The sequence below is a fragment of the Mandrillus leucophaeus genome, unplaced genomic scaffold (genome assembly GCF_000951045.1).
Source record: "Mandrillus leucophaeus isolate KB7577 unplaced genomic scaffold, Mleu.le_1.0 Scaffold36, whole genome shotgun sequence".
NCBI classification, from domain to species: Eukaryota; Metazoa; Chordata; class Mammalia; order Primates; family Cercopithecidae; genus Mandrillus; species Mandrillus leucophaeus.
The window spans coordinates 5,273,894-5,295,081 of NW_012103809.1; positions in this window are offsets into that span (position 1 = coordinate 5,273,894).

The following is a 21,188-nucleotide window of genomic DNA, read 5'->3' on the forward strand; positions in this document are numbered from 1 at the left end:
TTGGAGTAGCGTCCCCACAGCTGTAAAATTCAGACCTCTATGAAGGAGCATTTTTTTTTTTTTAGCTAGTGCTGTTGTCTTTGGGCTTGGAGAAACGGTCCTACTGATTTGGGTTCTAGATCCCCAAGGAAAGGATAGCCACCTGATAGTGTTTCTGAGGGGGCATGAATATTGGAAAACTACAAACTGGAATCTTCTGCTACTTCCCTAACCGTCCCTGACAAGGTGAAGGAGTGAGGCTGGGTGATAATGACAGCAATGGTACGCAAACAAGAAGAGTGAATGCCTTCTTCTTCTCCAGCCTTCTGGTCTTCCTCCACCTACCACTATTAGAAGAGGCACACCTGGGGCCAGGCACAGTGGCTCGAGCCTGTAATCTCAGCACTTTGGGAGGCTGAGGTGGGTGGATCACTTGAGGTCAGGAGTTTGAGACCAGCCTGGCCATCATGGTGAAACTCCATCTGTAGTAAAAATACAAAAATTATCCAGGTTTGGTGGTGGGTGCCTGTAATCCCAGCGACTCAGGAGGCTGAGGTGGGAGAACAGGAGAATCGCTTGGACCTGGGAGGCAGAGGTTGCAGTGAACTGAGATTGCACCACTGCACTGCACTCCAGCCTGGGTGCAGTGAGACTCTGTCTCAAAAAAAAAAAGGGAAAGGAAGGCACACTTGGAGGGAGCTGGTAAAGCAGAAATGGGATTTGCAAAGTCAGCCCCAGAATCACAAAGCCAAGTACAGAAGCATGAGTTTGAGTTTGAAACCGAGAGAATAGCTTCATAACTGGCTCACTAATAAAGTGCACTAGGATGAAGTTTTAGCCACTTTTTCATTTAGTACACTTGTAAGACATGGTTAGAGTCCGGGCCATAATTAAGGATATAGGAGAGGACATGTATTTTCCCTGGAAAAGAAAATATTATTGGTTTCCCTGTGAAAATGTTTCTTTTTAAAGTAGTCTCCGTGGAGTCACTCATTTACACTGTGAACATTATTAATTAGCTCGTGGATTTATAGAACACAAGTCAGGATGCACCTTCTAGGCGTATGGTGTTTGCTGCTGGGGGATTCTGTAGCATGGGAAAGAAACCTCATTTAAGCTAAGTTGTGTTTTCAGCTGTGGCAGTAGCCAATTCGTTTGAAGTTGACTAGAGTCTTAGTCAATTTTCTTTTACCACAGTCCATTCTTTATCAACAGAGGTCTGTGTTAAAGAGAGAAAAAAGATGAAAGAAAGAAAAAGAAGGAGGAACATAATTTAAAAATATAAAAACACCTCATCCCTGCTCCTTAATCCATTTTCACAATCTCCCAGGGATTTGGGGAAAGGGAAGGAAGTTTGAGTCCCTTGCTTTAGGCACTGATTATATAAGGTGAGATTAATTTTCCCACATCGTGTACGGAATCCATCTCCTTGCTTGGCAGTCATAGTTCTGCCTCACTTAAATCTATTTGCATCTAGCTAAGCACACAGAGGAGGGTGTAGCTTAGAATAGAATTTTGCCTTTCCAATGCTTCTTTGGGAACTTTTCAGGATGATGATAAAGGAAATAATATGGTTAGCTTCATACGTGCTTATAATTCTTCTGCAACAAAATTTGAAAGCGAGGGGTTGACAGGACGGAAGAGAACTGGCTATCTTCTGGGTCATGCTGGAATGCACTGTTGGTTTTCAAAGTGTGAGGAGTGTTTTAAGATAGTAGGGATCATGGACAGGCCAAATGGACCCTGCGATGGGGGCCTCTCTTATCCTTCCCTGCAGTTAATTAATAGCCTAAGGGAGAAGATAAAGGAGAAGAGAAATGCTTTAGAAAATAAATAAATAAAACGTGGGTACAGGGTCAAGTAGTGCTCTCACTGTAGAAGGAGATGATTATTGTAATTAGCAGCAATGCATATGAATTGTGCCAATTTGTGAAAGCTGTGAGGGTGTCGTATTTCTTCTATTCTCTCCTCCTACGATCTCTGCTAACTCGGCTACTCCTGTTAACCTGGTTACTCTGCTGTCTCTGTGTTTCTTCTCTCTCTCTCTCTCTCTCTCTGTGTGTGTGTGTGTGTGTGTGTGTGTGTGTCTGTAGGCAGCTAGATACATGGCTGTGGTAAATAGTTCTACAGTAGGCAAATATCCCAAAACAGCCAAACGGACCAGACAATGTTCTTAGTTGAATGCGACTCAAAATGCAACCAAGTTCATGGTGGCCTGTGATTAATGTGAACTAACCCTCTCCCACTTGAGGATGAGAGAGTGAGAGAGGAGGATTGCATTGTCTTAATATTCACAATTGCTCATTATCTCGCCTATCAAAGAATGACTGAATTTTAAAGCTGGAAGGGCTTTAGAGATCACATCTTCTGACTTCTTATTTTTAAACATGAGAAAGCTGAGGCAGGATAGGCTGAATTATGTCTCTGAGGTAACACAGCTGGAGGAAAGCTGGGCCAGCATTGGAAAACAAAGGTTTGCCAGTAACTTTATTGCTGCTTCTTACATGTGATATACATATGAATAGAAGAGGGTAAATACAATATGCATGCATAATGTAATATGTAAATACATCCAGCTATATTTGAATATGACTTTTTAAAAAAACTGCTCTTTCTACTTTTTTTTATGTACAGACAAGAGTTCAAAGACCTATTGAGTTTTAACGCATACATTCTTAGGTAAAAAAATTTATTTGTTGAATATCAAACTATATCCTTGATAACGTCACTCCTTTTATCTTTCTATATTCTGCCTTTCAAAAGCTTCTATGAGAACTTTTCAGGATAATGATAAAGGAATTAATGAGGTTAGCTTGACACATGCTTAAGTTCTCTTTGATAAGCCTGTCTAAGGAAAGGTTCCTCGGAGACAGAATGGTCTCTGTACTACGAAGAGAAGAACAGAAAGCAAAGGATACACAGACAGAGGTAGAGGTAACAAGAGAAAACTGTGGACCTGGGCGCTGATCTCTAAGTTCCCGCTTGGTCTCTTTTGGACATCTTTGCTACTTCGCGTATTCACCTTCGAAACTTCTCTGGATTGCTTCTTTTAAAAAGGGCAGTCTCTTTTCAAAACAAGACATACAGACAGCCAACAATCATATGAAAAAAAGCTCAACATCACTGATCATTAGACCAATGCAAATCAAAAACCACAATGAGATACCATCTTACACCAATCAGAATGGTCATTATTAAAAAGTCAAAAAATAATAGATGCTGGTGAGGTTGTGGAGAAAAGAGAACGTTTATACACCGCTGGTGAGAGTATAAATTGCTTCAACTATTGTGGAAGACAGCGCAGTGATTCCTCAAAGACCTGAAAAACAGAAATACCATTGGACCCAGCAATCCCATTACTGGGTATATACCCAAAGAAATAGAAGCCATTCTATTATAAAGACACATGCACACGTATGTTCACTGCAGCACTATTCGCAATAGCAAAGACATGGAATCTGCCTAAATGCTCATCAATGATAGACTGGAAAGAAAATGAGGTACATATACACAATGGAATACTATGCAGCCATAAAAAAGAACAAGCTCATGTCCTTTGCAGGGACATGGATGGAGCTGGAAGCCATTATCCTCAGCAAACTAACTCAGGAACAGAAGACCAAATACCACATGTTTTCACTTGTAAGTGGGAGCTAAATGATGAGAACACATGGACACAAAGAGGGTAACAGCAGACACCAAGGCCTACTGGAGGGTGAAAGGTGAGAGAAGGGAAAAGATCAGGAAAAGTAACTAATGGGTACTAAGCTTAATACATGGGTAATGAAAAAGTGTGTACAACAAACCCCCATAATGCATGTTTACCTATACAACAAACCTGTACATGTACCCTTGAACTTAAAATAAAAGTTAAAAAAACAAATAAATATAAACAGCAATTGTGTTGTAGATGCAGGTGGTTCTCTCTGACCTCACACAGCTCCTGTGTTTTGTTGATATTGATTCCCATAACTCAAGAACAGCCTTCAGTAGCCGGCATAGGCTCATTAGTCATCATTTCCTATCTTTACTCTTCCTTTCTTGTTTTCTATCAGAACTTGTACCATGATTGTCAAGTCATTTACTTTAACAAATCTTTATATATTTACCTTTGAAAAGAGCACCATCAAAAATCTTAATTTCAAGTTCCACTCAGTCACTTCACTGTATGGCTACAACCAAATCACCCAACTTCTCAGAGCCTTACCTTTTCCCTCTGTAAAACTGAAAAATTTATGCTGGATCTGCTACTCTGATGAGATAAAGGGGGAGGTGCTTGTTATTTTTTGGTAAGTGTGGTAGGCAAAATTCAAAGATGAGCCCCGAGATTCCCAACCCCTGGTATATGCCCTGTGTAATCTTTTCCCTTTGAATTTGGGTGAGACCTTAAGTGAATATGATGGAATCTCACTCCTATGATTTGGTGGGTAATCAATCAGCTGACTATGAGCACAAGGGAGAAAATCCCAGGAAGCCCTGACCTAATGAAAGGAACACTTAAAGAGGAACTGGACCTTACTTGACAAAAGACGTGAAACCAGGGAGATACTCCTGTATCTCTGAAGAAGGAAACTGCCTTCTTGTGAATTACCTACCGAGGGGTGCACCTGTGAATGAGGGACGGGTCTGAGTGTGGAGCTGAGAGTAGCCTCCAGCTGAGAGCTGGCAAGAAAGTGGGGACCTCAGACAGGTAGCTGAGCATGAATAAATTCTACGACCCCTTTATGGAGCTTGGAAACAGACTCTTCCCCAGTCAAGCCTCCAGATGAGAAAATAGCCCTGCTGAGGTTGTGCTGGAATTCTGACTCACAAGAATTGTGAGATAATAAATTTGTGTTGTTGTAAGCTGCTAAGTTTGTGGCAATTTATTATGCAGCAATATAAAACTAATACACTGAGTGCAGTGGTGGGTGCCTCTAGTCTCAGCTACTTAGGAGGCTGAAGCAGGTGGATCAGTTGAGCCCAGGAGTTGGAGGCTAGCCAGGGAGACATAGCAAGACCTCATCTCAGATAAATAAATAAATACAACTTAAAATATGCACAATAGCCTAAAAATAAACAAATAGAAATCTTATATAGTTATCCAGTACTGCATGCCAAGAGGTGAGGGGTAAAGAAAGTGTATATTCTTTCTTCTCACCTCCCAGCAACTAGAGGACAGACTTGTTCAATGAGATACGCCCAACTAGAACTATGAATCTGGAAGGAGGAACATCCAGACCGAGAGACCAGTGGCAGTGGCAGCAGTGGCAGATGCTAGTGGTGCTGGAGGTTGGGATAGCTTTCAGGTCGGATGTGACTATGGCACGACTTTGTGCCGCACAGGACCAGGTTCCCTTAGTTCCTGAGTGTTCTCTACGCTCTTGGGCTTACATAAATTCTGTGAACTATTCATCATTTTCCCAATACATTTATTTCTGCTGCAATTAATCAGACTTGGCTTCTCTTGTTTGACTCTAAGAACTTGGATTATTATGGACCATATATGTAAGAGTGCCTTGTAAACTGTGACATACTATACTATAAATGTAATGCACTATTTTAATTTTTTCTCTGCTCTTGTTTTCCTTTATGCTCATATGTGTGACCTTAAGCCCTCTCTGAGCTGTTATAATTCTTGGTGTTATCCTGCATGCTGATATTCCCATAAATAAGGGTACCTTTATTCCAATAAATACACGAAAATAACGTGAATTTATGTAAAAATGAAAAGCTTATTGACAGATCAGATAAGTGAGAACATTTAAGGACTCAAAGTAGAGACCACTTCCTGAAGGGCTCGTTTAGGTTTAACATACTTGCTTTCAGCTGAACTCAAAGGTCAAACAAAGCAACCTCTGTTTCTGTCTTAAACCACTGAGAAAACAAATGTCTGCTACCATGAGTGTCTCCGGGGAAGAGGTCTCCTTGACCATTCTTTAGAATGAACTGGAGTCTCAGGAGTATGTATTCTGATGGGTTTAGATTCACATCTTCACTTGCCAGGAACCAGAACAGAGGTCTGTATGTATCTTTCCAGACCTCTTACAAATTCCTTTTATGAAAGGTGCAGAACAGTGAATAAATGCAATGAAAAGTTTCATCTTTGAAACTTAATTGCAAAGCACAGTTAAAAGCAAGACAAAACAAAAACCACTGTGTTCATCAGAGCCATCTCAGGAGCCTTGCAGGGGGTGGGGGAAAGAAGGAACGAAGCTTTGGCAAGTAACTACACTCAATCCTTGCAGCTGTGCTCTTAGATTTGCATGTTGAGGTTTTGAGCCTCTAAAAACTTTGAGAGTACCTGCTAGCAGATCTATTTGTTTTGATTATCTAAACCCAGAGCCATTGGGTAAATTTACATATGGCCACTGTGGCTCTGTAAGGCAAAAGACTATAACGATGACTTCCTCCAGTCACTCCATTTGCATCTAGTCTTCAGCAAGGGGAAATATGTTTTTTGCCTCTGATCCCCGGGAGGAGAGCTCCAGTGAAGCAGAAGGCTGAGGTTCTGTCAGAGAACACGCATTTTCTGAAGCACAGGGAAGGAGGTAGGAAAAAGAGGAATTACAATGGCGTATGGTGCTTTGCTAAATAGCTTCCCCAGGGCAATGATATGAGGACTTCATTTAAGTTCCTAAACACAGAAAAATGCTGTCAACACAACCTCAGTAGAGAAAGTTACAAAAGCTAATGAATACAGCTAATAAATACAAGCAGTTTACTTGTAGCACTTGGAACAGAAACAATGAATGCACCAGAAAGTCAGCTGCCATGTGGCGGTGGGAGGGTCAGAGTGCATTGGTAGTCAAAGCTGCTGCTGCAAGGAGAGGCAGAGCAAGGCCAACTGACCTCATGGATATCAGAGCCAAACTGGAGAGGACTCCCCTGGGAGCTGTCCCTGGCCTGCCTATGTCTTGGAGGAACCTGTTGTGCTGATGTTCCTTAAGTTGATTTAACTTTAATGGTATATCCTTCAACACAGAGGGCTGAGTGTGGCCAAGGGACTTGGTAGTCTTAGAGTCCTATGTCATCTATGCGGTCTGATATGGTTTGGCTGTTTGTCCTCACCCAAATCTCATGTCGAATGTAATTCACACGTGTTGGGGGAGTGGCCTTGTGGGAGGTGATTGAGTCATGCAGGTGGACTTCCTTCCTGCTGTTTCCGTGATCGAGGTCTCATGAGATCTAGTTGTTTGATAAGTGTCTGGCACTTTCCCCTTCTCTCTCTCTCTGTCTCTCCTGCTGCAGTGTAAGACATGCTTGCTTCCGCTTTGCCTTCCACCATGATCGTACATTTCCTGAAGCCTCCTACCCATGCTTCCTGTTAAGCCTGTGGAACTGTGAGTCAATTAAACCACTTCTCTTTATAAATTACCCAGTCTCAAGTAGTTCTTTAGAGCAGTGTGAAAAGGCATTTGAGACTTTCATTTCAGAAGCACAGGCTTGGCTGGAAATAAGGATTGTGTACCACTTGATGCAGCAGAATCCACCTGGTAATCAGCTGCTTTTGGTTGATACAAGGCCAGAAAATCTGTGCCTGTGTCCCTTCAGTCTGCATTTATGAACATGGGCTGTGACTTAGTGAGACCTTGTAGCTTCTAAATTCCCTGTAGACATGGTGCCTCCAGTGGAGGATAGTATAATTTCAGAATTTCAAGGCTCAAAAATAATAAAGCAGAGCTAAACAAAGTTTAAATTATATCTCCTTGTTCATATAAAAATGAATATGGCTATGAGTGAGGCACTTGATGTTTAGAAAAATTGATCACCAATTTATACACATTGTTCACTTTATTTACATTACTGGAAAATCAGAGCTGCAACTTTTAAACTAAAAGGCTTAAAGTTATATGAGAGAATAAGGAACGCCGATATTTGGAATTTCTTTGACTTACTGCTGGAACCCAGTGTGATCAAGACATTGTCAATGGGCATTCTAATTGGTTGCTTTGGCCAAAGTTTTGATGTGACTGAGAGAATGGGGATGATGAAGCCTAGTTAGGAGCTCTCCTACCTACCAGGGAGTGACAACGTGTCCCGGAGTGAAAATATGAACAAGAACCATGATGTAACAGACCAAGGTCAATAGCAGTGGCAGCTCTGTATTGAGCATTTATTCAATGTTAACTACTGTGCTGGGCTTACCTTCACAACAAGACAGTGAGTATTACCATCACCATTTTACCAGTTAACAGTTACCTACCTAAGGCCATACTGCTAGTAAGTGGTCGAATGATAATGATGATGATATTAACAATCATCATGAGAGCTTACCTGGCATTGTGCTTTTCTGTTTACAGAAGGAATTTAAATCAATAATTGCATTTGATCCTTATAGTATGTTGGTGATGTTGGCGTTGCTATTATAATTTTCATTCTTTGTGTGGAAAAACTTGGACTGAAAATTGCCTTAAAAAATAGCACATATTAAAATAGTAAGTCAAAATTCTTTCTTTATATCCATTGGAAGTATACCAACTTTCAGCTGTGTGACACTAAGCAAGTTATTTAACTTATTTAAGCCTTGTTTTCCTTGTATTGACTACTCAAGAGTACAAAGAATGAATGCAATGATTGTCTTAAACTGTTTGGTGTTGTTGGGGCTCAATAAATATTAGCCATTTTAATATTATTATTATGAGAGTTTCTGATTTTCTTGGGAACTTTCCATGGGACTTACTTTACAAAACCATCAAAAGAACTTTTTAATAACATGCTCATATCCTTGAAACAGTATCCTAGTGTAACCAAGGACAAACTGGATGGAAGATGTATTGTTTACTTATGTCTTTTTCTTAAAGAATATTTTCTCCTCAATATATTGATTCAAGAAATGCATAGTTAATGCCTCTTGTGTGTCCTTTATTGTGCAAGACATTGAAGATAAGCCAATAAACCAAACCTGGTCCCTGTTTTCAAAGGGCTTTCATTCCAATGGAGCAGCCATTTATATGGATAACACCAACACACTGTGGTGAGTGCATTTCAGTGCAGGTGTTTCACTTCTAGGTATTTCCTCAAGAGAAGAGAAAACATATATCCAGTAAAGGCCTTGTAAAGGAATATTCATAAAAGCTTTATTAATAATGAATTGAACTGAAATTGACCCAAATGTCTAAAAAGAAGGAAATGGATTTACAGATTGTGATGTATCCATACATACTAAAGCAATAAAAATGATGAAACATGAATGCCAAGATATGACTGAGTCTTTAAAACATCATGCCTATACCAAGGTAAAGAAGTCAGACTATGTTTATCCTATACAACTTATATGAAATTCTATAATGACATTAATCTATGGTGAAAGGAATCAGAACAGAAGTTGCCTGGAGTTGGAGGTGAAACAGGGATTTACCAGGAAGTGGCATGGGAGCTTTCTGGAGTGATGAAAGTGTTTCATATCTTGATAAGGAGAAAGGGACATGGCATAGGATACAAGGTGTATGCATTTGTCAAAACTCATCAGACTGAGCACATGAGATCTGTGTATTTCACTGTATGCAAATCCTACCTTAATTTAAAAATTTCTGAATATTTTTTGTTTTTATACTATTGTAAATTGTATTTTTGGACATTTTATTTTCCAAATCTTTGCTATTAATATGAAGCAATACAACTGATTTTTGTATATGAACCTTGCACTTTCAGACACTGATAAATTCACTAATTATTTCTGGCAATTTTTAAAAATATAACTTTTTTTGGATTCTGCATGGTAGACCTCCTTCAATCTTTCATGTCTCTTAGCTATTCCCTTATGTTTCCCATCTTTTGTCTCTCTGTGCTACACTTAAAATAATTTCTTTTAATATTTTAGTTCTCTCTATTTTTGTCCTTTCTTCTCTCAAACACATCTGTTAGGTTTTTTATTTCTATATTTGTATTTATTTTATTTATTTATTTTGAGACACAGTTTCACGCTTGTTGCCCAGGCTGGAGTATAATGGCACAATTTTGGCTCACCTCTGCCTCCAGGGTTCAAATGAATCTTCTGCTTTAGCATCCCAAGTAGCTGGGATTATAAGCATGCACCACCACGCTTGCCTAATTTTTGTATTTTTAGTAGAGATGGGGTTTCGCCATGTTGGTCAGGTTGGTCTCAAAAGTCCTGACTTCAGGTGATCCACCCGCCTTGGCCTCCTGAAGTGTTGGGATTACAGGCGTGAGCCACTGCTCCAGGCCTGTATTTGTATTTGTATTTCTAGAAATTTTACTTGGTTATTTTTCATATCTGCTGGGTCCCTTTTTTTTTTTTTTTTTTTTTTTTTTTTTTTTTTTTTTACAATTTCCTATTTGCTGCAAATATTTTCGATCTTTATTTCTTTAAACACAGGTATTTTGTAGCTTGCATCTAATTGTTCCTATACCTGAAGTCTTTCAGGGTTTGTTTATGTAGTCTATTATTGATGCTGTTTCTTTCTCATCATAACTTCCTTTCTTGTGACTTGGTTACCATGAACTGCACTGCTCATTGTCTAGAAGACATGATTTCTGGTAATTCCTGTGACTTGGGTGAAGATATCCTTCTCCAAATAGTTTTGCCTTTGCTTATGCAAGACATTTAGGAGCACTACCTCTCTGTAACCAATTTATATTAAAGTTATGGCTTGAAGTTTTCTGGTCCACCCTTGGGTTTCAGATTTAGGCTAACAATTCTCAGAAGTTAATCTCTAGACAGACTACTCAGGGACAGGTTATGTGTTGTTGTTGTTTTTCTCCTTTATTTAGCATTAAGACACTGCTATCTTAGGACTTTTTTAAACAAGAGGAACTGGTACTTTTTACTTACTGAAGGTTTTACCTTTGGGATTCTAGGTTAATGTAAGTGGGGGTCTAATATTAACATTCCAGTTTGGGTGGGCTCTAGGCTTTTAACTTCTGTCCCTCTTACTTTGTGAGTTCTCCATATATTCTTAGGACAAAAGGCTTTGTGTGCCTGTGTGCCCACCAAAATCTCATATGATGTGGTTTGGCTGTGTCCCCACCCAAATCTCTTCTTGAATTCTCACGTGTTGTGGGAGGTAATTGAATCATGGGGGCAGATCTTTCCTGTGCTGTTTGCGTGGTACTGAATAAGTCTCACAAGATCTGATGATTATATAAGGATATAAGGGTGAAGGATATCTTCACCCAAGTCACAGGAATTACCAGAAATCATGTCTTTCTCTGCATAAGCTCTCTTCTCTTGTCTGCTGCCATGTGAGACGTATCTTTCACCTTACACCATGATTATGAGGCATCCCCAGCCATGTGGAACTCTGAGTCTATTAAACCTTTTTTTCTTCCCAGTCTTGGGTATGTTTTTATCAACAGTGTGAAAATGGACTAATACAGTTTCTCTTCTAGGTAACTGGAATCTCTTAGATCTTGTCTGACAATTCTTTATTATCTTGTCAGTTTCTTGATGCTTTAAAGGATACTATAAAATTATTGTATTCATTATTTTTAGTTGATTTTGGAAGGAGAGTTGACCAAGGCGGCCTAGCTCTTTATTATTAGAAATGGAGGAAAATAAAATTCGGAATTTTTTATAGTCTCTCTTTCATCATTTCTAAGTATAAAAGTAATCCCTCAAGTTGATAAATTTCACTATGTAAATTTTTTTAAAAATCTGCTTGACAAAAAAGAAAATAAAGAAAAAAAAAGAAAGAAAAGAAATCACAAAGAGGACTAATGGATACTCAACAAGCAAGAAAAAGCATTTAAAATTCTAATCAAGAAACTCAAACTCAAGAGAAAGAGACCGATTTTCTTTCTTTTTAAAAACTTTACCATTTTATTTATTTAATTCATTCATTCTTAGAGATGAAGTCTCACTATGTTGCCCAGGCCAGACTCGACCTCCTGAGCTCAAGTGATCCTCCTGCCTCAGCCTCCCAAGTAGATAGGACCATAGGCACACATCACTACACTTGACTTAGTTTTCTTAATATATCAAAAACTCTATATTATTATCAAACTATATCATTATCTACTCTATATTATCAATTTACACTATTTTATCAAGTGTCAAATATTGCCTCAAAACTTAGTACCCTAGGGCAACAAATATTTATAATCTCAAAGTTCCTGCGGGTCAGGAATCTGGGAGCAGATTAACTGAGTGATTCCAGCTCAAGGTCTCTCAGGATGTTGCAGTGGAAACATCAGTCAGGGCTGGGTCCTTCTAAGGCTTGCCCAAGGCTGAAGGACCCCGGCAAAGGTCATTCGTGAGACTCTCAAAAGAGCCTCTGCTTCTCACCACGTGGTCTTCTTTATCCAGGGCTGCTCAAGACCTGGCTACTAGTGTACCCCAGAGCAAGTGAACTTGAGAGAGCCACCAAGACAGAAGCTGATTGTTTTTTATGAACTAATCTTGGGAATGACATACCATCTCTTCTGCCATATTTTATTGGTCACACAGAGCAACCGTGGTACAATGTGGGAGGTGGAGGTATGTCAGCGTGTGAGTACCAGGAGGTGGGGTTCATCTGGGGCCATCTTGGAAGCTGCCTGCCACAAACTCCTACAGTTCAATAAGACAAACCCAAAACAAACCCCAAGCAGAAAAATGAACAAGAGATATACTGAGACACATATAAATAAATATATGTATAGTAAAGATAAAGACAAAGGTATATCTTTATGTTAAAATATATCTTAAACATAAAAAGGTGCTTGACCTCACTCAAATTAAGATTAATGTAACTTAAAACTGTATTGGGACACCATTTCTACCCATAAGATTGGTAAAGATAAAACACAAAGTTCTAACTCACTGTATAGTTGAGAATTTGGGGAAACAGAACTTCATATTTTGTCAGCGAGCGTAGACTTTGGTAAAACCTCTATGAAGAATAATTTGGCAATAACTATCAAAAGTAAAAATATACATATCCTTTGATCCAATAATTTCACTTCTAGGAATTTATTCTAAGTATATTCTGGCACATGTGCAAAAATGATGTCTGCATGAAGATATTTATTGCAGCACTGACTTGTAATAGCTAAAGATTGGAAACCATCTGAATTTCTATCAATAGAGAATTGATTAAATAAATTATGATAATACACATATAATAGAATTCTATGCATCTCTTGAAAAAGAATGAAGCAGCTCTCTTTACACTGATTTAGAATTTTCTCCAATATGTACTGAAAGATGTAAAAGCAAGGCACGGAACTGCATGTCATCATTTGTGGGAAAAATACGTACATGCTTGTATGTGAACCGAATCTCTCTACTAGTATATCCAAAGGGTTGAGACGTGTAGCAGTTTTTGTAGAAGGGAACCAGGTGGTTAGGGTGTAGGAGTGTGAGGGAGACTTACCTGTTATGCATTTGTAATTGTGTATGTTGAATTCTATACTATGCACATGTATTAACCACTCAAAAATAACTTAAAAATACATTTTTAAAAAGCATACTGTAAGCCTGGGCAACACAGGGAGTACCCTGTCTCTACAAAAAATTTAAAAATTGGCCCGGTGTGGTGGCACATGCCTGTAGTCCCAGCTACTGAGGAGGCTGAGGCTAGAGGATTGTTTGAGCCCAGGAGGTCGAGGCTGCAGTGAGCTGTGATTGTCCCACTGCACTCCACAATCAGTGATAGAGAGAGACCTTGTCTCAAAATAAATAAATAAATAATAAATAATAAATAAATAAAAGGGTATAGTAATGTCCTGAAATTTAGGTGCCCTAATCTAAGTTGGCCTCAATAGAAATAAAGAGAAGTAGAGTCGGCAGGACATGGTGAATCATGGGATTGGAGAGTGGGTGAAGGAAGAGTTCAACTTGATGATCCAATTTCTGCTACAGGCACCTGAGAAGATGGAAGATAGGGAGCCCAGGAGAATGCCTCTGATAAGAAAACTTATGTATTTGATAAAATGACTAAAGTTTATAGAAAAAAACCACATTTTTAAAAAGTCCAGGCTATTCTTTTTTGTACTCTACTATCAGCTTCTTGCAACTAGATATTATATTATAAATTTTCTTATAGCTCCTACAGTACTTAGAATGGTGTCTTACTTGTTATAGGTGCCCAATAAATATTTGTTAGATGAGTGTCTGAAAATCAAATTTCTAAAACACTCTTTTATCTTTTCAGAACGTGGATTAAATATTTGCTTAAATGCAAAATGTGAGCATCAAAGAGGTTGAAAATGTTATATCTCATTATCTCTTTACTCGAGGGTGAGGGGGCATAAGTGGAGAAAAGATGAAGTTTATGCAGCAAATTGCTAACTGGAACAAGGCATAGGATTTTCAAAACACAAGATAATTAGTTTTACTATCTTTTAAAAAAAAAAGAAGAGCCCATTTAGCCACCAGAGGGCTCTCATCTTCCCATTAAATAGCAGGCCTAGACCCAAACATGAGCTAAGGTAAAAATGCAGTTGAAAACCAGAAGAGAATATATATATATGTTCAACTGCATTTTTTCATTTTATATTTTGTATATATATAAAATACACACACATATATAGGTATTTCCTTTCCTCCCCATGAAATGTATACTACAATTGTAAAAACATCATGCCAAGCCTTCTTATTACAGCATAAGAAGATAGACATTCATCAAAAGTGCTTCAAATACTCGACTTCCAAATATCAAGGAGGGCCTCCTTGTCTTTTGATAATTGCTAAATGAGGCCAGGCGCAGTGGCTCACGCCTACAATCCCAACAATTTGGGAGGCCTAGGAGGGTGGATCGCTTGAGGTCAGGAATTTGAAACCAGCCTGACCAACATGACGAAATCCCGTTTCTACTAAAAATACAAAAATTAGCCAGGTGTGGTGGCGAGTGCCTGTAATCCCAGCTACTCGGGAGGCTGAGGCATAAGAATTGCTTGAACCCAGGAGGTAGAGGTTGCAGCGAGCTGAGATTGCACCCAGGGTGACAGAGCAATACTCCATCTCAAATAATAATAATAATAAAACAAAAAAGCAAAATGAATTTGTCTCTAGGGCTCTATAAGACCATGACTGCTTGGGAGGCATTCCTATACACCCGTAGGAAGAAGGAGGGCACTACAATGGACTGCTTTCCCTTTGCGCAAGTCTCCTGAAATTGGGTTATGTGTTGAAATGTTAATGCTTTGCATAGACTTAGAGGGTTCTAAAATTTAGGATTTCTAGACTCCATTGCATTTACAATATTTCATTGCCTTCCTTTATTTTTATTGTGTTTGAACTTCAAGTTGGGGAATGGGTGCTGGAACATGGGATTTGGAACCCTCTTGTTGATGCTGTGAAGCGACGCAGATAGTAAGTGAGCTTCCCTTCCATGAACGCCGTCTGCATCCTAGTGCTGCCATCAGCTCCTCTATACTATAATTTCACACAACATCTCCCAGGTGTTCAAATTATAACCCATAGGTAGCCTCCATTGGATTAGTAGAGCCTTTTAGTTAAGAGAACAGAGAAAGAAATGGGTGTTTATTGGATGCTGACACTGGGTTGAACGTCCTCAGCCTATTATTATTATCAACATCATCATCCTTCTTCTCAGTAGCACTAACACAAAGCAGGTATTGGGTTCCTCCTCTATATATGAGGAAACAAAGCTCTGAAAGGTTGAATGAGTCACCCAAGATGGTAAATGTTGTGGAAATGGGACTAACCGAATTTAGAGTATCTGTAAACTTTGTGTTCTTTCATTCTGATGCTGTAGTACCACCGTGATGTGAACGTATACTTTGGGCTTTCTTTGTCCCTGGGATACCACCCCCTGTCGATGGCATTCAGGGGTCTCTGGGGCCATAGCTTGTAGGTGGAGCTTTGAGGCAGAATGCCCCATGGCTCTGCAATGTCCACTGAGAATGTCTCTTAATGGTGGTTGCAGCAACACGACAGGGGCCCCTCTATATGTGCGGTAGGAGGGGAAAGACAGTGCCTCCTCAACCCTTCATCCTTCACAGGAGGAGGACATGGTGGCCCACAGCTGAGAGAACACACGCTCAGAGATTTTCCCTGAATGCTCCTTGCCTTAAGCAATGTCATAAGAACAGGGTGGTGGCATAGGGTTGGTTGTGAAATCTGTAGCCATGCAGGACAGTGGCCTTCAGTAGCTTGTTCAGGAGGCCACGCCCCAGACCACCATCTTGTAGGCATCACTAGCCACATAAGACCACGTGCCAAATGCAGACCTGTGCAGAGCAGAGGGAGCCCTGGAGCCTGTGGAACACCAAGTCCCCTCACTGTCACGCATGGAACAGTCTCCAATATGAATTTTCAAAGGAACACTCACACAGACAGAGTTTTCTTTCTGGAATCTGCTCCACTGAATGGCTTCATCCTAGGGAGGAGAGACTGTTGTTTCCTTGATGGGATGATGTGGGATTTGGGGAGACTCTTGAATGAAGAGAGGAGAGTTTGGCAAGCCGAAGCGGAAGGATTATTATAGGCCTATGAGTCACAGACACTGCAGGCAAACGACGCAGAGAGCGGAGAGTGGGCGGATCCAGAGAAAGGAGGTGAGGCCAGGGGAGCCAAGGAAGAGGAGTGTAGCAGTCAGCGATCTCCAGAGAAGCTGGATCAATGGGATGTGTGCATACCTAGAAAGAGATTTATTTTAAGGGCTTGGTTCACGTGATGATGGAGGCTGGCAAGTCCCAAATTATCAGGGCAGGCCAGCAGGCTGGAGACCGAGGGGAGAGCCCAGGCCACAGTTCAAGTCTAAAGGTCATTTGTTGGCACAGTTCCCACAAGGTGCCTTCCCGGTTCCAGCAGTCTGGGCTGTTGCTAGGGAAGTGCACTGAGGCCCCAGGGAGACAGGAGACAGCCCCACCAGAAAGCTTTGCAGAGGCATCTGAGCCATTCCCAGAGTCTGGCTCCACCCTCCACCTCAAAGTCTGTTGCACCCAAAGGGACCAGGCAGTTGGTCAAGCCACAAAACGTGCTAGGCACTTGCATGGCTGGGCAGTGGCTTTGCAAGGAAGCTAGGAGCAAAGGCAGTGGCTCTCTCAGATGATGTTCAAAACAACCTGAAGACCTCAGCTGCTGCCATAGGCAAGGAAAATGGACAAGAATTCCCATACGTCAGGAATCCAGGCAGCCTCCAACCTTAGCTGCACATGGGAATGACCTGGAGGTGCTTTTAAGATTCCCAGTGCCCAATCTGCAGCCCAGACCAATTCAGAATCTCTGGAGGAGACATCTGGGCATAAGTACTTTTAGAAGGTCCCCAGGTGGCTCCGAAACTGCAGGCGAGGCTGAATGGCTCTGCCATATACTCTTAGTAGTAATTCGAATTTCCCCTTTCCCTTTGAGGTCTCCTTCTGTCCGTTTACCCACTCGTATTCCTGTTAAGGCTCAGGCTCAGGAAAGAGGGCGTTTCCACAATAACACTCGTCCCCAAGCCTGTACCCTTCCCACAGTGCCTCAGAAGATTTCAAATGAAACTGTTTAATGTTTTGACCTTGAGGAGACAGAAGGAAGGTCTGGTGTTCCAGACATTGTGAAGGGAACAGAAGCAGGATTTGGTGGAAGTTGTGTGGTTTAATGGAAAGGGGGTAGGTGTCAGAGCCAGCCAGAATGAGCTCTGTGCTGTCACTGGGTAATTCTTTGTTGACAGAAAAATCTGTCAACCTTGCTGAGCTTCAGTTTCTTTATCCTTAATATTGAGAGAATGATGCCTGAATCCCTGAGCATGGTGAGGCCTAGAGATAATGAACTGCAAACGCCTGTCCTGTAGTGGGCACTCAACAGATGGTATAAATTACTGGTGACTCCTTGAACCAGGAAAGACATGTGAGAAGAGTTAAAAGCTGGAATTTAGCATCTCAATCCCCTCATTTGTCAAATAGGGATAATGTATTGGGTTGAATATGGTCTCACCCCTTGCACCCCCAATACGCGTGTCCACCTAAAACCTCAGAATGTGACCTTATTTGGAAATAGGGTATTTGCAGATATGATTAGTTTAGGATTCTGAAATAAATGATCCTAGACTTACAGTAGACTCTAAATTGGTGACTAGCATCCTTATAAGAGAAAGAACAGGGAGATTTGAACACAGATTCCAGATTCTCTGTAAGGTAAGAGGTGCAGAGACACACAGGGAAGAATGCTATGTGGAAACAGGCAGATATTGGAGTGATGTGGCCACAAACCAAAGATTAGTGGGAGCCACCAGGAAGAAAGATTCTTCCTCAGAGGCTTCAGAGGAAGCATAGTACTACTGACACCTTGATTTCAGACTGCTGGCTAGCAGAACGGTGAGAGGATACATTTCTATTATTTATTTATTTTTAGACAGAGTCTAGTTCTGTCACCCAGGCTGGAGTGCAGTTGCATGATCTTAGCTCATTGCAACCTCTGCCTCCCGGGTTCAAGCGATTCTGCTGCCTCAGCCTCCCGAGTAGCTGAGATTACAGGTGTCCGCCATCATGCTCAGCTGATTTTTGTAGTTTTAGTAGAGACGTTTCAAGGGGTTTCACTGTGTTGTCCAGGCTGGTATCGAACTCCTGACCTCGTGATCCACCCGCCTTGGCCTCCGAAAGTGCTGGGATTACAGGCGTGAGTCACCACGCCCGGCCACATTTCTATTATTTTTAAGCCACCTAGTTTGTGATACTTGGCTGTAGTAGCTCCAGGAAACTAAAACAGATAATAATCATAACTATACTACTTCTAGGTTATTGTAACTAAAATAAATTTACATTGCAAATATAACTGAATTTAGTAATAGTGAAATTTTAGTTAAATATGAATTGGAATTATTTAGATGCTAGGTAAGCAGTCTAAGGTGATGATTTCTGTGCTAGGAACAAAGGCCACTGGCGCTTGGAGGGTCTTTCAAGTGTGATGGTGTGAGGGATACAGTGAAATGGCAAGGGTTGAGTTTAGGAAGGGAGAAGGTGAGACGCAATAAGTCAACACCAAAGAGTGCCCTCTCGGGCACCTCCACTCACCAACCAGGGAGGAGCGCCTGGCTATCCTTTGATCTCTATCTCACAAGCACCTCATGCTCAAATAGCTTAGCATCTTCTTGGCTCTCATCTTGGGGATCCCCCTTAAAGTTATGCTTTCAATCCCATCCCCAATAAGCAACTGCAGAACCACGATTCATGCAGCTGTGGCATTTTCGTTAAGCCCTAGAATGAATGGGTAAGTTTACCTTTGTCATTGTGTATATAGTCATGCCAATAATCCCTGTCTTCCACGCTTAGGGTCTAAAATGGTTCCCAAGTGGACTTAGAGGTGTTCACCTGTGAATTGGAAGGACATTTTGGAATGGTTCTTTCCTTTCCCTTGATTTGAGGATTGCATAGAAATCCACATTGCTGAGTGGGAAAACTATGAATTGGTGTCCAGCGGTTCTTTTGGCCTCTTCCTCTTAGTTTGGTGATATGTGAGCGTAACAAAAGGTCATGATGGCAGGATGAGTCTGGAAGAGGAAAAATACTGGCAGTGATAATGCAATCTATTTAACAAGAAAGAGAATTTTATTTAACCACATGATTTTAAAAATTGGCAAACTTGCTGGGTGCGGTGCCTCATGCCTGTAACCCCAGCACATTGGGAGGCCAAGGTGGGTGGATCATCTGAAGTCAGGAGTTCGAGACCAGCCTGACCAACACAGTGAAACCCCATCTGTACTAAAAATACAAAATTAGCCAGGCATGGTGGCACACGCCTCTAATCCCAGCTACTCAGGAGGCTGAGGCAGGAGAATCACTTGAACCCAGGAGGCAGAGGTTGCAGTGAGCCGAGATGATGCCATTGTACTCTAGCCTGGGAAAGAAGAGCAAAACTCCATCTCAAAAAAAAAAAAAAAAAAAAAATTGGCAAAGTTGAGTTAATGCATATATATAAAATGGCAACATAAGTGCATTTTAGAATGTAGTTAGAAAAATTTTCATAAGGAATAAAACATGTCTAGATTTGGAGTCTTCAGAATCATGCACCAGATTCCTGGCAAGGTATTGTAAAAGTCATACAGTACATATTTTCCTAACTCTACGTCATCTAACTGCATTATTAGAATCTTAATAAAATTTAGTGTTGAGTGAAAACAAATCCCTAAAGTGTAACCAAATATATTTGCTCAGGCCAGACTTAAGCCTCAGCGGAAGGTTTTGTAAGCTCTTATGGTGGAAGGGATCCTTTTCTTCTTCCTGTTAGCATCTCAGAGGAGCTGAGTCTAGCAGAGCAGCTGCTAACAGAGGAAGCTGGGAAAGCCAGGCTTGGCTTCTCAAAGGAGAGGCAAGATGAAAGCATGCGAGCCTCCGACACAGGCCTGCAAATGCCAGGCGATGACCACCATGTCCCTATCCTCAGGCCATGGCATGCATATGGCCAGGGACATACACATAGTAGGCACTTCATAATGATTTGTATAATGAATGAACGAATCCTACAGTGTGGTGGAGTGTAGTGTTGTCCAACTTACTGAACTAAGTTGAACCCTATTATTATTATTATTGGCTTAAGAAATTCATTATTTTTGGCCAGGCGTGGTGGCTCATGCCTGTAATCCCAGCACTTTGGGAGGCTTAGGCCAGCGGATCACGAGCTCGGGAGATCGAGACCATCCTGACTAACACGGTGAAACCCCGTCTCTACTAAAAATACAAAAAACTAACCGGGCGTGGTGGCGGGCGCCTGTAGTCCCAGCTACTCGGGAGGCTGAGGCAGGAGAATGGCGTGACTCCGGGAGGCAGAGCTTGCAGTGAGCCGAGATCGCGCCACTGTACTCCAGCCTGGGCGACAGAGCAAGACTCCGTCCATCTCAAGAAAGAAAAAAAAAAAAAAGAAATTCATTATTTTTAATAACACTATTATTGCATTAAGAAATCAATTTCGTGGTCACGACATATTTTAATGGAATAGGAAACAACATCATAGAAAATAAAGTGGCATGTCACCCATATTAAAATCGAGTATGAGTTTATGAAACTTTTCACAGAAGTGTATGTGTTGTATGTGTGTGTTTCTACTGGATTATGATGTAAAATGTATTTCTGAGCGTATCAGTCAAGAAATACTTCTCTCAGAAGTATTATATGTTAAATCTGGTTCTCCATATGAAATGGGCGGCTTTATTGGTGAAAATTTTTTTTTTTTTGTATATTAGCAAGATATTTAGGGTGGCAGTGAGAACAGCTGTCTCTTATACACATCTAGATGTGTATAAGAGACAGTGGTGGCACACGCCTCTAATCCCAGCTACTCAGGAGGCTGAGGCAGGAGAATCACTTGAACCCAGGAGGCAGAGGTTGCAGTGAGCCGAGATGAT